Raw genomic sequence first — 14,902 nt, forward strand, 5'->3', positions numbered from 1 at the left:
TGAAGTACCGGTATATATCTACTGCTGATATTAATCATTGATGAGTTAGATTACTCTGCTGATGAGGTAAATACGGTATCTACTGCTGACAGGCCCGTAGCCAGAGGGTGCGGGGGTGCGACACATGATATTAATCATTGATGAAGTATAGACTGCTGATATTACTCATTGATGAAGTAGCTATCTACTGCTGATATTCCTCATTGATGAAGTATATATCTACTGCTGATATTACTCATTGATGAAGTAGCTATCTACTGCTGATATTACTTATTGATGAAGTAGCTATCTACTGCTGATATTACTCATTGACGGAGTAGCTATCTACTGCTGATATTACTCATTGATGAAGTAGCTATATATCTACTGCTGATATAAGGGCCTACTCATTGATGAAGTAGCTATCTACTGCTGATATTACACATTCATAAAGTAGCTATCTACTGCTGACATTAGTCATTGATGAAGTATATATACTGCTGATATTATTCATTGATGAAGTAGCTATCTACTCCTTATTACTCATTGATGGAGTAGATATCTACTCCTTATAGGCCCTATTACTCATTGATGAAGTAGATGTCTACTGCTTATGAAGTAGCCATCTACTGCTGATACCGGTAGCTTATCACTCATCGATGAAGAAAGAAAGAAAAAAAGAAAGAAAGAAAGAAAGAAAGAAAGAAAGAAAGAAAGAAAGAAAGAAAGAAAGAAAGAAAGAAAGAAAGAAAGAAAGAAAGAAAGAACAAAAGAAAGACAGAAAGAAAGACAGAAAGAAAGACAGAAAGAAAGACAGAAAGAAAGAAGAAAGAAAGAAAGAAGGAAAGAAAGACAGAAAGAAAGAAGGAAAGAAAGAAAGAAAGAATTAAAAAGAAAGAAAGAAAGAAAGAAAGAAAGAAAAAAAGAAAGAAAGAAGAAAGAAAGAAAGAAAAAAAGAAAGAAAGAAAGAAAGAAAGAAAGAAAGAAAAAAAAAAAGAAAAAAAGAAAGAAAGAAAAAAAAAAGAAAGAAAAAAAAAGAAAGAAAGAGTTTTACAATATTTAAATAAAATGAGGAAGGAGAGAAGAATATTTAATGTTTTAAATATGTCGAATTTTGCCTTTCACTATATTTGCCAACTTCTCAGTGTTTTCTCATGGTTTTCTGCAGTCAGCTGTTCAGCGCGTTCATCTATGGTTCGTAAGTGCGACCTCTCCTTTAATATTGTCTTGGTTTGTTCAAAAGATTTGAATCAAGTCTATGATGTAAAATAAAAATACCACCTGCTAGACTTGTCAGAAGTCTGCACACATATGCACCCCACACGTACACACATTCGATTCAGACGTGATTGCAAATCTGCACAGCACAAAATGGTTGAAATGATTGAGTAACGGGAAAGGGGAATTTCCCACGCTTCTGGGCCCACTTTAATTACTCTGAACTTGAGAGTTGTCTTACGGTTTCCATAGAGACGGATCCCTTGTCAATCCTGGAGGTTTTTAGACCACCGCTAATCATTTTAAGTCTGAGAAGTTCCAAAATGCAAGGTAAGTTAGTAAGCTTATTAATCAAAAATGCTATCATCACTCGAGCTCACACTGTTTACATTCAATGCCATGTTTAAGTGCAGCTTTGTGCACACTGCAATACTGCATAGACATTACAATACAATATGTCATGTTGAATGTAGCACATGATTCAGAGCACCATGGCATGAAACTATATTGATGTGCACTTGTGCAGCGAACTGCTGCCACAAAATGTACCGGAATTATTGAGCACAAACAACAATCCCACTTCTGACACCAACATCAACATGACCAATTGACGGGCAAAACAGACGTGTCATTTATTCATTTATCGGTATGACATTTTCATTATTGATGCTGCCCTATTTTAGCTAAGTACGGTATGGGTTCCTCGTACTAATGACCAATAGGGCGCTTGCACGAAAGGTTTAAAGGTTGATAAAAATGACCTGCATTGAGAGTCAGTCAAGTGCGGTGGAGGACAAACAAACTAAATCATCCTCTGTGAATCTTTGGCGCGTTATTCAAACCCATGCTTTGTAAGGAATATTAGCACTCTGTAGGTGATATTTCATTTTCACGTACCGTACTCCAATATCGCTGTTGTGCCTCCAGGGCTACATGTAGTGACCCGTGGCGTACATAAGGCCGTTTTATCGTTTGGTGGATAACTTCAGCAGCATAAAAAACACAGGGACTAGCAAATCATAAAATAAAAGGGAAAAAAATCATTTGATATCTATTGTGGAAAAAATATAACACATCTTTCAAAGCGGGACTTGAAATAATTTCACTCTTTCTTGTCCTACGTGTCACATCGTCTAGAAAATTTGATATAGCTTTGAGAAGATCAATAACCAATTTTGTGAAGTCATATTTGCCAAGAGCATGAAGACAACCTGCTGTTAATTCTTTTAGAACTTTTGCCCCTCGTGTAGGGTTGGCAGGGGTAGCGCGAGCACAAAAAATCAAGGGGTCCAATTTAATTTTCCTGGACCCTTTGGTACCTGCAATAACCAACATTTAAGGGGTCCGATGAGAATTCAAGGAGTCCATCTGTCCGAAATTCTAAACTTCGGAACTTGTCAAATATCCAGTGAAATTATTAGTGTTGTTGGCCTATGGCGATTCAAAAGATTTACGGATCTTTTTATTTTTTTATATTTTTATGATTTATTCCTCCATGCATCGTGAAATTAAGGAGTCGACCATACAATTTTATCACACCCTTTGGTCACTTTCAACTTGAGATTTAAGGAGTCCAAAATGGGCAAAATCAAAAAATAAGGAGTCCCTCCTTAAATGTGACCCCAGAGGGTTGGAGCATCAAATTTATTAAAATGGGGGGGGGGGGACACTTGTATCAAGTACAGTGCTGTACCTATTTAGGGTGTCAAAAATGCCAAAAATCAGGAAAAATTGTATACTTTTTAGACCAAAATACTTGCTTGGGGTACCAAAGTTTAATGGCAAAATAAGGGTTAAATAGGCTATGTTTGGCTGACAGTTAAGTGACAGTAAGTTATGGGCGAGTTACTGTTAGACCATTGGGCGAGTTACTGTACTGTTAGACCAATGGGCGAGTTACTGTACTGTTAGACCAATGGGCTGAGTTACTGTTAGACCATTGGGCGAGTTACTGTACTGTTAGACCAATGGGCGAGTTACTGTACTGTTAGACCAATGGGCGAGTTACTGTTAGACCATTGGGCGAGTTACTGTTAGACCATTGGGCGAGTTACTGCCTACTGTTAGACCAATGGGCGAGTTACTGTTAGACCATTGGGCGAGTTACTGTACTGTTAGACCAATGGGCGAGTTACTGTTAGACCATTGGGCGAGTTACTGTTAGACCATTGGGCGAGTTACTGTTAGGCCAATTGGCGAGTTACGGTTAGACCATTGGGTGGATATATATCCATATATATGCTAAGATGGTGTGGTGGTGTAGTGCAACAGGGTGGAAAGCAGTTAAACTGTAGCTTGGGGTGGGTTAAGGTGTGTTGGGAGGTGGATTAAGTTGTGGTCATTCAGGGTCATTTGCGGTCAAATCACTACCGGTACGGTATATGGCTCAAAATAAGCTAAGGTGTCATAAAAGTGTAACACACAATTATTTTTCCAGCTCTTTTCTTTTGGTCTCCAACCAGGTTTAAATTATAGTATGCACATATATCGTTCATAATACACTAAAAGAAAGATAAGTTATAGACCATTTACTTCACAAATTTAATTTTCTAGCCCTTGCGTACGTTATATTTGACAGACACAATTTTGATGGTTTTCTGCAATCAAATAAAAATTTATAAAGTATTACATAAGGTATTTTGTGGTTATTTAGGTGTAGGACCTACAGCAACTGATTGTGGAAAAAAATGTGTCCAAATATTACAATAAGGAGGATAAATTGTTATAAATAAAATATGTGTGTCTGTCAAGCCATAACATACGCAAGATGTCTGTCAAATGTAACATACAGAATAATAATTTGGCAAAAACAGTAGTTCAAGATGGAAAATTGAATAAAGATCACATGCAGTTTATAAATCACATGTTTTAAAACACTTTTATAAACTCTAAACTATCATCATAATGTGAACATCAAGTGATTTTTAATTTTTTTAAACATATTGCGTATGTTACTTTTGACAGACACATACAAATCTTGCGTATGTTACTTGCGTACAAATGTTTGACAGACAACACTTAACAATGGATTGTGTCATCAAAAAAGCTTCTCCTCACAAAGTGATAGTGCCACAAAGCTAGGTGGAGCTAAATGCTATGTCATGTAGCATAATTAGCTGTATCACCCTAGTTTAGCAGGAATTACAGCACCGTCTTGCGTATGTTACTATTTGACAGACATTTCAAGAAAAATTTTAAAATTGTTATATGTTCAAAAAAGATGGCAGCCACTTACAAATTGATTATAATATGGACAAATGAAGTTATTTACAATAGATTTACCCTTTAGTTTATGCTTCAAGTCTTTGTTTATAAAAAACTGAGGGACTTCAAAATCAATCAAAAGTTTGACAGACAATAGTAACATACATAAGGCAAACTTTTAAATCCTTTTTTGATCTGTTAACTTATAATTCATAATGCCTCTTTCTGTTTTTTTTTGATTGGTTTACTGCACCATTTTGGGAAACAGGTCACATGAATTTCTATAAGGATCCATAAAAAAATTAAAAGCTGTTGAATAAAGGCGTCTATTGGCATGTTACAAATAAAAGTGTAAAAATAGGCATTTTTACAGCTATTTTTATTATTTTTATTATTTAGAGTGAAAGGATTTTACTTAAATTGTGTATGCTATGTCTTTACTACCTAAACTTGCCACTAAACTAGCAAATATTCCATTTCTATAATTATTATTTTTAAAAAAAGATGTCAAAATATATGGCTATAATATGACACCTTAGCATATTTTGAGCCATATAGGTTTATGTAGATTGTTGTATGTTCATGAAATTTGGTGGGAATGATTGCAGAATGAAGACACGAAATGGCAAGATCATTTTGGGGTCATTCTGACTATATGACTAAACTAAGCATCAAAACTCTTATAAAAAAAAATATCAAAGTGATTTGTGTGTGTGTGTGGGGGGGTGAGATTCACTGTAAACCCAAATAGTTTCTTGTGTTTTCATGGCACAGATCATGGGAATCAATAACATCGACCTTTGGAATATTCATTAAACACTGTACGGTATATTGGTTTTCTTTGTATCTAGTTCCACATGTTCCAAGGAAAAGGAAGTAAAAGATGATACTGTAAAACCACTTAATTTCGCTAGGGATTTAATTTCGCTAATTTCGCTAGAAGCCTTAATTCGCGAAATTAAATACCCGCAAATTGAACAGTTTTACATTGAATTGTACACATAAATTGCTGGATTAGCGAAATTAAATACCCACAAAAATGGTGGTCATTGGCAATTAGCGAAATTAAGTACTAGCGAAATTAAATAGCTTTACAGTATATTTACTCACATTTTAGTGCCATTTCACTACCACACTGGTAGCTTCTTCAGACTGGCAACTCATCTTTGTTTTCTGCTTGCTTTTAAGTTTTACTATTGAATACCGAGAAAAAAGACTAGTTTTCGTATGACGTCCTGTCAACCAGACCAAGAATGCTGTACTGCATGCAAGTCAGCAACCAATCATGTTGCGCGTTTGCCCTGTCGTCAGATGCAAACTAGTAAAATTTGGTCTTCAATTATATCAGCAGTCGCCATAGAGGGCATGATGAGTTGGGCAAAGATGTTGTTGAGTTTGTAAGTTTGGAAAATAGTAAAGGTTGGAAATTTGGATCTTGGCCAGTCCCTTTAAAGCCATAATGTGTGATTTGCATAAAGAATAGATTCCTATTCTAACCATAAATCGCGAATTGGTCTAACAGTAACTCGCCCAATGGTCTAACAGTGACTCACCCATTGGTCTAACAGTACAGTAACTCGCCCAATGGTCTAACAGTAACTCGCCCATTGGTCTACACAGTACAGTAACTTGCCCAATGGTCTAACAGTAACTCGCCCAATGGTCTAACAGTAACTCGCCCAATGGTCTAACAGTAACTCGCCCAATGGTCTAACAGTAACTCACCCATAACTTACCACCACATAACTCGCCAACTAACCATTCCCTAAAAACAAGAACCTGAACATGCATTTTTACTTTCTTAGTGTTTTAGAAATGGCAAAATACTGAGTAATACTCGTTTAGGGTGCGTTTCGAGAGTCCATACCTGAGCATGGTGTCCATCACGTAATGTAAGTGCCCCCGATCAAAACTAACCATTTCTTTGCTCATACTGGTATGCACCTTTATTCATCATCATCTCTGAACACTTCTGATTATTAATTATAATTGATATTTTTGTATTTTTATTTTTTATTATTAACCATGTGCATACTGAAATCACAATTGGGCCGGGTTTTTGGTGTTACGGACCCAGGGGGGCACTCAACACAAATGACCATACAGGTATGCTCCCCGGAAAGACCCCCCTTTTTGATTTTCGTAGCTCCGAAAGACCCCCTATATTTGACCAAAATAGATAGAGCTCCGAAAGACCCCTTAATTTGAATAATTTCAGCTCTAAAAGACCCAAAAATTGCTCATTCCTTATATTTCTGTTTTTTTCAGGTGATTTTCAACCAAAAAGACAAGAAAGGCCCTTGATTTTGACTGTTTGTAGCTCCAAAAGCCCCCATTTTACTTGTTCACAGCTCCAAAAGACCCCCTTTTACCAGTACGCCGTCAGCTCCCAAAGACCCACCACCTCAAAATTCCGGGGGAGCATACCCACCAAAATTTTTTGATGTGCCCCCCCCCCCCTCACCGGGTTACAGTGATCTTCTCTACACAAATTTTGTATTGCACTTCTGACTACCATACGGCACAGTATCGTAAGCCAGGACTACTTTTTCAGAGGGGGCATAATTTGTTGAAAATTGTGTATTGGGGGCAAGACTTCTCACATGGGGGCAGCTGCCTCCTTTGCCCCATGCATGGATCAACTCATGAATCAACTTTCATGTGAATAGTGTGGTAAACACGCCCTACATGTACACTAATAAATTTGTAATAATTGTCATAGGACATAACCTCAAATAAACACAACTAAAGTCAAGGATTTTGTCAGAGGTAAAGGTCTTGTGCAGACTAGTATGTTGTCATTTGTTATCTTTTTGTACTTTGTACACATACTTAATGACATTTTAATTAGTTGTAAATTTGAGATAGCGTAATCAACATAAGAATCCTTGTGTAGTGTACATGGCTTGCCATATGCAGCGGAAGGGGGAGGGGGCTAAATATTAAAATAGAATAAAGCAATAGTTGCCCTGTGCATCTAGCTTCCATTTTAGCCTGAAAGAGACTCCAGGGTTTGGGCCAGTATCAGGGTCTTAGGCAAGATTTGAAGGTTTGGGTGTGTAAATTAAAAAAACTGGGTGTGTAAATTTAAGATTTGTATACAAAGTATAGGCCATGTGGGCAAAAATGGGGTGTGTAATCTGTGTATCAACTGTTTACAAATTTGGGTGTGTAAAACACTCCCTGGTGAGACGCAGCTGGCTGCCTAAGCCCTTGGCCAGTATTGAGTACACTTTTGTAAGTCAAAAATGTTATGGCTGAGAAGTTTGTGTGACTGAAACAACTCTACTCCCTAATTGGAAAACTTTTTTTCAATGTTTAATTTCTTTTTAATGCATTTCCTGTGAAAGTAGCTTGAACCAGGAAGCACATGATTTGGGATAAATGAAATCAGCATTTTTTTTTCAGTTTTTTTTTGTTTCCTTTTCTTTTGTTTGGGACAATATATATATTATGCAGTTGAACAAACTGACAGCGTCAATTGCATAGTCATGGAGTGGAACAAACTGACAGTGTCAATTGCACAAAAGTTTATCTTTCATCTGATTTGACTTATTGAACTAAGTTAAATAACACAAGTTTACAGACTGATTATAAATAAAGGGCTATTATATCACAGTTTCCGGACTTGAATTTGTGACTCATTGCCATTCTAGCCTATACAGAATATAGACAAGTTCAGGTGGTTGCACACAAGTTTGCTTACTACATGTTCTCTACCATTTGTCTACTTTGCATTGCTAGATAAAGCTAATGCAGCATCACAATGTGATACAAATGACTGGTAAGGCCAAAAAAAAAGGTTTTTCTCAAAGCTTGCATGCGCATTTGTAAAATCACACAATTTGAACGAAAAAGTAATGCGGAAATTTTTTTTATTTCAAAATTTGGCGAAAATCAGACTTTTTTTCTCAAAACACCATAAAAATACCAAGTTGGGAATAAAAGGAGAAAAAAAAATCGCATTTCGCATAAATTGTTTTCAAACCACTTGTGAGCTTCGAGACAAACCTTTTTTTTTTGGCCTTGAAGCATGGCCAGCTGTAAAAAGTAGGGATCCAGGAATGGTTATTTTAAATAATATTGTTATGGGCTGTGCAATAATTATAATTCTCCCGGGGAATTTCAAAATGCATGCCCAAAATTCCTCCCCACCTCCTCACCAAGTTGGCCTACCAAAAATATTTGCCACCCTCCCCTTTTGCACATGGCAAATATTTGGGTTCCTAATTTTCAAACCATTTAAAAATGGTAGCTATATATGTTGCGATAATGAACGTTTGCGATAATGAACGTTTTATAAACAACAAATCATGTCTGACCTCTTCTTGATGAATTGTGAGATCAGCTTTCCCTTTTAAAGGGAATTGTTTATTACAAATGCTCCATTTTAATGTGTTTTCTGTTTTCAAAATCACCCCACACACATTGTATTATTATTTACTATTAAAAAAATAAAACAAAGAAAAATGCTTGACACAAATATTTTCTTGAATTTTGATAACTGAATTGAGTTATTTTGGCATTATACTATTTCACATGTGCATTATCATTTTACCACCCTCTAAGACCCCCTGCTGCGATCACAATAAATACACCGTCACCTTAAGGGTTGGGGTATGAGCGTTTGGACAGTATTTATTGTGGGACATTAGAGCACATCAGACATATCGAATTGCATTCTGAATACGAAGAATGTCCTTCTGATATCAAATAATTTTGATTTTTGAAATTCACAATGTAATACACATTTTATGGCAAATGATTAAAAATTGATATTATTTTTTTATATTTAACAGTACTCAAAGTAAACTTTATAAATATGATGATTTATACTTGAAGTGTATGTAGATTGGATGAAAAGTCGACGATCAATTGAAAATTTTGACCTTTCATTATAGAAGATATGGATTTTTTCCCAAAACACCAAAAAAAATAGGTCTTTTGGAAAAAAATCCATATCTTCGATATGAAAGGTCAAAATTTTCAATTAATCGTCTGCTTTTCCTCCCGGCTACATAAACTTTAAGAATATATCATTAGATTTATAAAATTTACTTCGAGGACTGTTATATCAAACATGTGAAAAATATCAAATTTTAATAATTTGTCATAAAATTTCAAAAAATGAAAATTATTTGATATCAGAGAGATATTCTGTATTTTCAGAATGCAATTCGATATGTCTGATGTGCTCTCATGTCCCACAAAAAATACTGTCCAAACGCTTAAAACGCTCATTCCAGATCCCTTTTAAATATAGGGCTTTATACAGTTGTTATTTGTTGTATGACGTTTCCACAATAATTTCCTATAGATAGCAAACATTTTATTTAAATAAACAAGATACAATTTTGGCTCTATCCATCAATTGCGCACGATTTTGCTATATGTTTGGTTAAATTAATCAAGTTTAATGAAATCATTGATTTTATGCTTGTTTACAGCGTTCGAAATTTTGGTTGTCCGGTTGCCCGGGACAACTAAAAAAGACGCTGGACAACCAAAAATACTAATTCGGTTGTCCGCCGGACAACCATAAATCTAACCAAAAGTCACATTTGTAGGCCTACGGACAACCAAAAACTTAGACGGACAACCAGAAATTGTAATCTGGTTGTCCGTGGGACAACCATTTATTTTTCCTAAATTCGAACACTGCTTGTTTTATATACTATATCTGACAGAAAAACAATACTTTCTATTATGTTCATTATTGATTACACTAGCTATGACATCACACACATCCATGGGTTTTCCCCCAGTTGTCGCAATCCATAACACGTACAGTGCGCAATTTTACGCACATTAAAAATGTTCACCCAGACCTGTGTGATTGATGAGAAAACCATACGATATAACAATGAATAGGTGACTCATAGGTAGGCTCTAGATATATCACATTGAGGGTCTTTGTGATCGAACAACGAGGGCTGCGAAATCAAGCCAAAAATAGCTTAGTGAAAGTTTCACATACGTAAATATTAAAGGGTTAAGCATGTCATAGTATTAAGGCATCGTTATACTTGGCAACCAGCCACGAATAGCATTTGAGCCAGCAGAGTGAATGTTATCGTTTTCACATGGTAAATGCTTAGGGTACTTGAACTGGAATGATCAGGTTGTATTTATAAAATCATTTTTTCTTTGTTTTTGAAGACCCTGGATGAGACTTGACCTTGGACTGCTGTCAACTGACAACCAATGATTTTACGGAGAAATAGGAGGATAGCTAGTCATGCACGAGGTATGTTTTTAAATGTATAAATCATTATCCAGCAAAAGTGATGCGCTAGATGGAAGTAATACCGCTTGTGCTAGTTCAAATTGTTAATGGTTAACATTTTTTTTGCTCCACGTACAGCAATGATGTATTGTGTTGTTGAACTAGCTATTGTGTTGTTATCTCATGTGAAATATAGGCTGTATAGACTTGGCCACAATGAGGGTCTGTGTTGTGATATTAAATCATGCACTTTTTTGTGGAGTCCTGAGCCCTGTGTGTAGATTTTGTAAATAGTGTCTTTTTGGAATTTAATCAGTGAATCCTGAGCGAAGAATGTCAGACTGGGGGGTCTTCAAATAAATGTACAGGGATGTGCCATGCAGACTTTTGGATGCTGACTTTCTGTATATAACTACTTAGGGACCGTTCACAAACACTTGGGGGTACTCAAGTTTGGTTTTGGTAGGGACGTGCGCTGAGAATTTGAAAGTGGACCCATAAATATACCAATTTTTCAAGAAATTTGGACCCATTGATATACCAAAAGTCAAAATTTTCGCCAAATTTAACCCAAATTGTCTTAGTATTTACCAATTTGTCTCCTGAAAGTTTTGAGGTCTGTAAAGGGGGGCTCCGAAACATTTTCGTGATGAAATTTTTTTTCATCAGGCCCCCCTAACAAGTGTTTGTGAACAGTCCCTTATTGGTGTTTTGGCAACCCATCAATATATAACCAGTTTTTCACAAAAAGCACCAAAATGTGCCCTAATTGAGCACTTTCAAAAGGCACTGTTGGTTGCATTGGTATTCACTGAAAATCCTCACCTCACCTCACCTCACCAGGCTGTGTTCGACCATTGTTGGACGTAGCCCTCTTCATTATTCTTCCACTGTTCTCTGTCTCTTGCATTTCTTGTCCATGTAGGTCCCATGTAGGCAGTAATGTCATCACGCCACCTCCTCTTCTGTCTTCCTCTTGATCTTTTCCCTGTTCTTGGTTGCCATTCTGTAAGCCGTTTAGTCCATCTGTTATCTTCCCTTCGTGCAAGGTGACCTGCCCATCTCCATTCCGCTTCTTTGAGTTTCACCATAATGTCTTTGACTTGAGTTTGACTTCTTATTGCTGTGTTCTTAATTTTATCCCTTAACCTTAACCCTCCTGAATACTACAAAATACTACTTGATATATGCGCTGTTCGTGCATGCATCCCACGTGGTGTGATGAAGCAGTTGCCCTAAGTGATATATAGGCACGGTTTCGCTGGCCAGCGAAGCCCAAGACCCGTGGCAAAGTGTCGCCGACTGAGTGCTTGGCATGCGAGGGGTCTCGGGTTCGAATCCCACCCAGAGCAAACAACTTCTTTCTTTCTTTTCTCTCTTTATTCTTTCCTTCTTTCCCTTCCTGTCGACAAAAAGCCCCTAGGTATGAGGGTTAAGGTAATGTGTATCATCTTCCTTTCCATTGCTCTTTGGCAAACTATGGCACAACCCTAGCTATCCCTGTATATGCCTTCAACCAGGAAGATTAGACGCCAACCAAAGTATGCTTTATGCACTGCAGGCTATGCTTTCCCCTCCTCCTGTATCCCAGGGATTGTACATGGGGAAATGATGGGGTGTAATTTCAGACCAAATTACATTTTAAAGTATACTCCCAGACTCCTAGGGACCACTATAGGCATACATGCCCCACTTTCCTGAAGAAATAAAACAAGAAATAGATTTGCAGTCAATTTTGCAAAAAAATATGTTGTAGAGCTGTTAAATGCAGAGTTTCCCACGTACGATAGTTGTTAAATAATGATGTCCTTTATATCAGACAAATTAGAGAAACAAAAGCTTAGCAATTGACTGCTGTTTAAAAGAAACATCAGGACTTTTAATGCATTTATCTATTTTTATAGTATTAGTAATCTGTAATATATTTTTGAAATGATTGATATTATGAACTGCATGAAACTGAAACTACCTATATCTTCATTTGAATGGCATTAGTTGATAGATCGGTGGCCATGGTAACTGTAAATAAAATGTCCATACATTGTATGTGCAACAACATTTTTAGTTTGTCTTTTAAGAACATAGCTTCAAAACAACAAAATTAGATACAGGTATATTTTTTTGTGTCACAAATTAATACAACATATAATCGGTTATTCCTTCATGTAATTTTACACAAAATTAGGGTTAGGGTTAAGTTTAGGGTTAGTTTAGGGTTAGTTTAGGGTTGGGATTAGGGTTAGGGCTAGGATTAGGGTTATGAGTAGGGTTAGGATTAGGGTTAGGATTAGTTTACACAAAATAATTACATGAAGGATCAAGATATAATCAGCTTATTGCAGGCTTGAATGCTCGTCAAATAAGGGTTCTTTTTGCAATATTGACTTCATTTGCATTATAGGAGACAAGTAAAATAAGTGATCCCATCTGTCACTTCAACCATCATGTCGCTTGCGAACTTCAGCGTTACTTAAGTTGTAAAAGGCAATGCATCGTAATTGCTAAGCTATCAAACTTTGTGTAAAATGAGCTTTTAATTAATTAGTATTCAATGCTATAAGCTCCTTTTCAGATGCCTGAAAGATTTTTGGTCTAAGTTCCTTAGGGAATTAATCAAGGTTAAAATGTATCCATGTAAATTCTGTTCTGTCTGTCATCAAAGTAACAGGTGTAAGTCAGTTCTTCACAGAAGAACTGGCCAGGCGGGGCTTCCTCTTTTTTTTTCTTTATGTAGTTTCTGAAATACTGACTGACATTCTTTAACAACATTTTTGTGATTTTGTTGTATGCTGCATACAGCCTACCCTACCTCTCTATGTATCATGGTCTGGCAAACCATGGTTTGGTGTTCTGAATAGCCTTTGTGTTTTTATATAAAAGAATAATAGAGTGCTATATATTTTTATTGAGAAGAGTTGGAGATATATGTTGAGATAAGCTACACCTGTACTGTTTTGGCAGTTGTCAAAGTTGAGTAGCCCCTGCTGGAATTCTACTCAGGCTTTTTAAAATTCATGATATTTGACAATTTTTAAAAGACTGAAAGAAAGAGTGAAGTGCCCTTTCATTAATTTCATGACAAATTACTTTTACCATTCATTCATTTGAAAACAATTCAGTTGTATTTAATCAGGCATGCAAAATGGCAAAAATGGCGAGTTCAATTTTACAAGGTCATATAACATAACCAAATCAATGGTTTTAGCGCTAGAAGAAGCCCTATTTTAATAGCTGCCCTATAGATAATTAGTATTAATTACATTGTAATTTTCATCATTCTGCATGCTATATTGTGCACATATGACACCTGGCAGCTATTGTAGATTTCATGCACTACCCACTCGAGATCTACAGGCGAGAAACTTTTATTCTTTTATCGTGCACTAATTTTTCACAAATTTTCTTCGAATATTTTATTAACTGCAGAACGTGCATTTATTTAAAGGAAGGTGACCTGATATATTTGGAAAATTGAATTCTTTAAAACTTTACGTATTTAAACATAAAATGTCATCCCATTCAAGCATTCATGCAAAAAGAAATGTAAATGTTTTGGTAAATGTGAATATTCTCGACCAAATGAGAGCTGCACAGTAATGGAAGGAAGGAAGGAAGAATTACATCATGATATTGGTAGTCTACTGAATTTATTATTAATGATAATCATGATGATCATGTAATATTAATTGATTTCAAATGAAAACCCCTATTTTTCTCAGTACCATATTGAAATTATAAGTTCCAACTCAGTGTATTTCTGAAGATATCATCAAAAACTGTCTAATTACATGTAGTCTCAAACATGGTATACCACAGTCTACATGTACACTAGATGGACACTGAGTTTTTTGATAATTTCTTTGGAAATATACTCATTTAGAACATCTAATTTCAATACATAAATGAGAAAAACACAAGCTTTCACCTGATACCAAAATCTGCATTTTGATGAGGTAAAGTGGGCGATGAGGCTGTCAATCAGGTTACCCACCTTTAATAGAGGCAAAAATACAATTATTTTTCATTAATATTATCCAAGCATTGTTTTATTAGGTTTGTACAATGTAGTTCACATTCAGTGATTTTTTAATGCCTCAAATCACAGACCACTTGAACAATGGGCTATTCCATTTAAAATCCATTACACCCCCTGTGGAAGATTTGACCTTAATCTCCCACACAGGGAGTGTAGATTTCAAATGGAGTCACCCATATTTATGTAACCCTAGTTAAAAGTCACACTACTTGTGTGGAAGATGATATTAAGGCCATGTC

The 14,902-nt window shown here is 36.0% G+C and overlaps 1 protein-coding gene across 2 annotated transcripts in view; it reads left to right on the top strand.

Moving 5' to 3' along the window:
- The first annotated feature begins 1,349 nt into the window (after window positions 1-1,349).
- LOC140141266 (uncharacterized) overlaps window positions 1,350-14,902 on the top strand; it is a 42,067-nt gene continuing 28,514 nt past the window's right edge. Inside the window, exons 1-2 of one of the 2 annotated variants that reach the window (XM_072163073.1) lie at window positions 1,350-1,527; window positions 10,561-10,648. The gene's annotated coding sequence lies outside the window, so the exon portion shown is untranslated. Of the gene's footprint in view, window positions 1,528-10,469; window positions 10,649-14,902 lie in introns of those variants that run through there. The other variant, XM_072163074.1, reaches the window with a different exon arrangement.

This window comes from Amphiura filiformis, chromosome 19 (genome assembly GCF_039555335.1).
Source record: "Amphiura filiformis chromosome 19, Afil_fr2py, whole genome shotgun sequence".
Classification (NCBI taxonomy): domain Eukaryota; kingdom Metazoa; phylum Echinodermata; class Ophiuroidea; order Amphilepidida; family Amphiuridae; genus Amphiura; species Amphiura filiformis.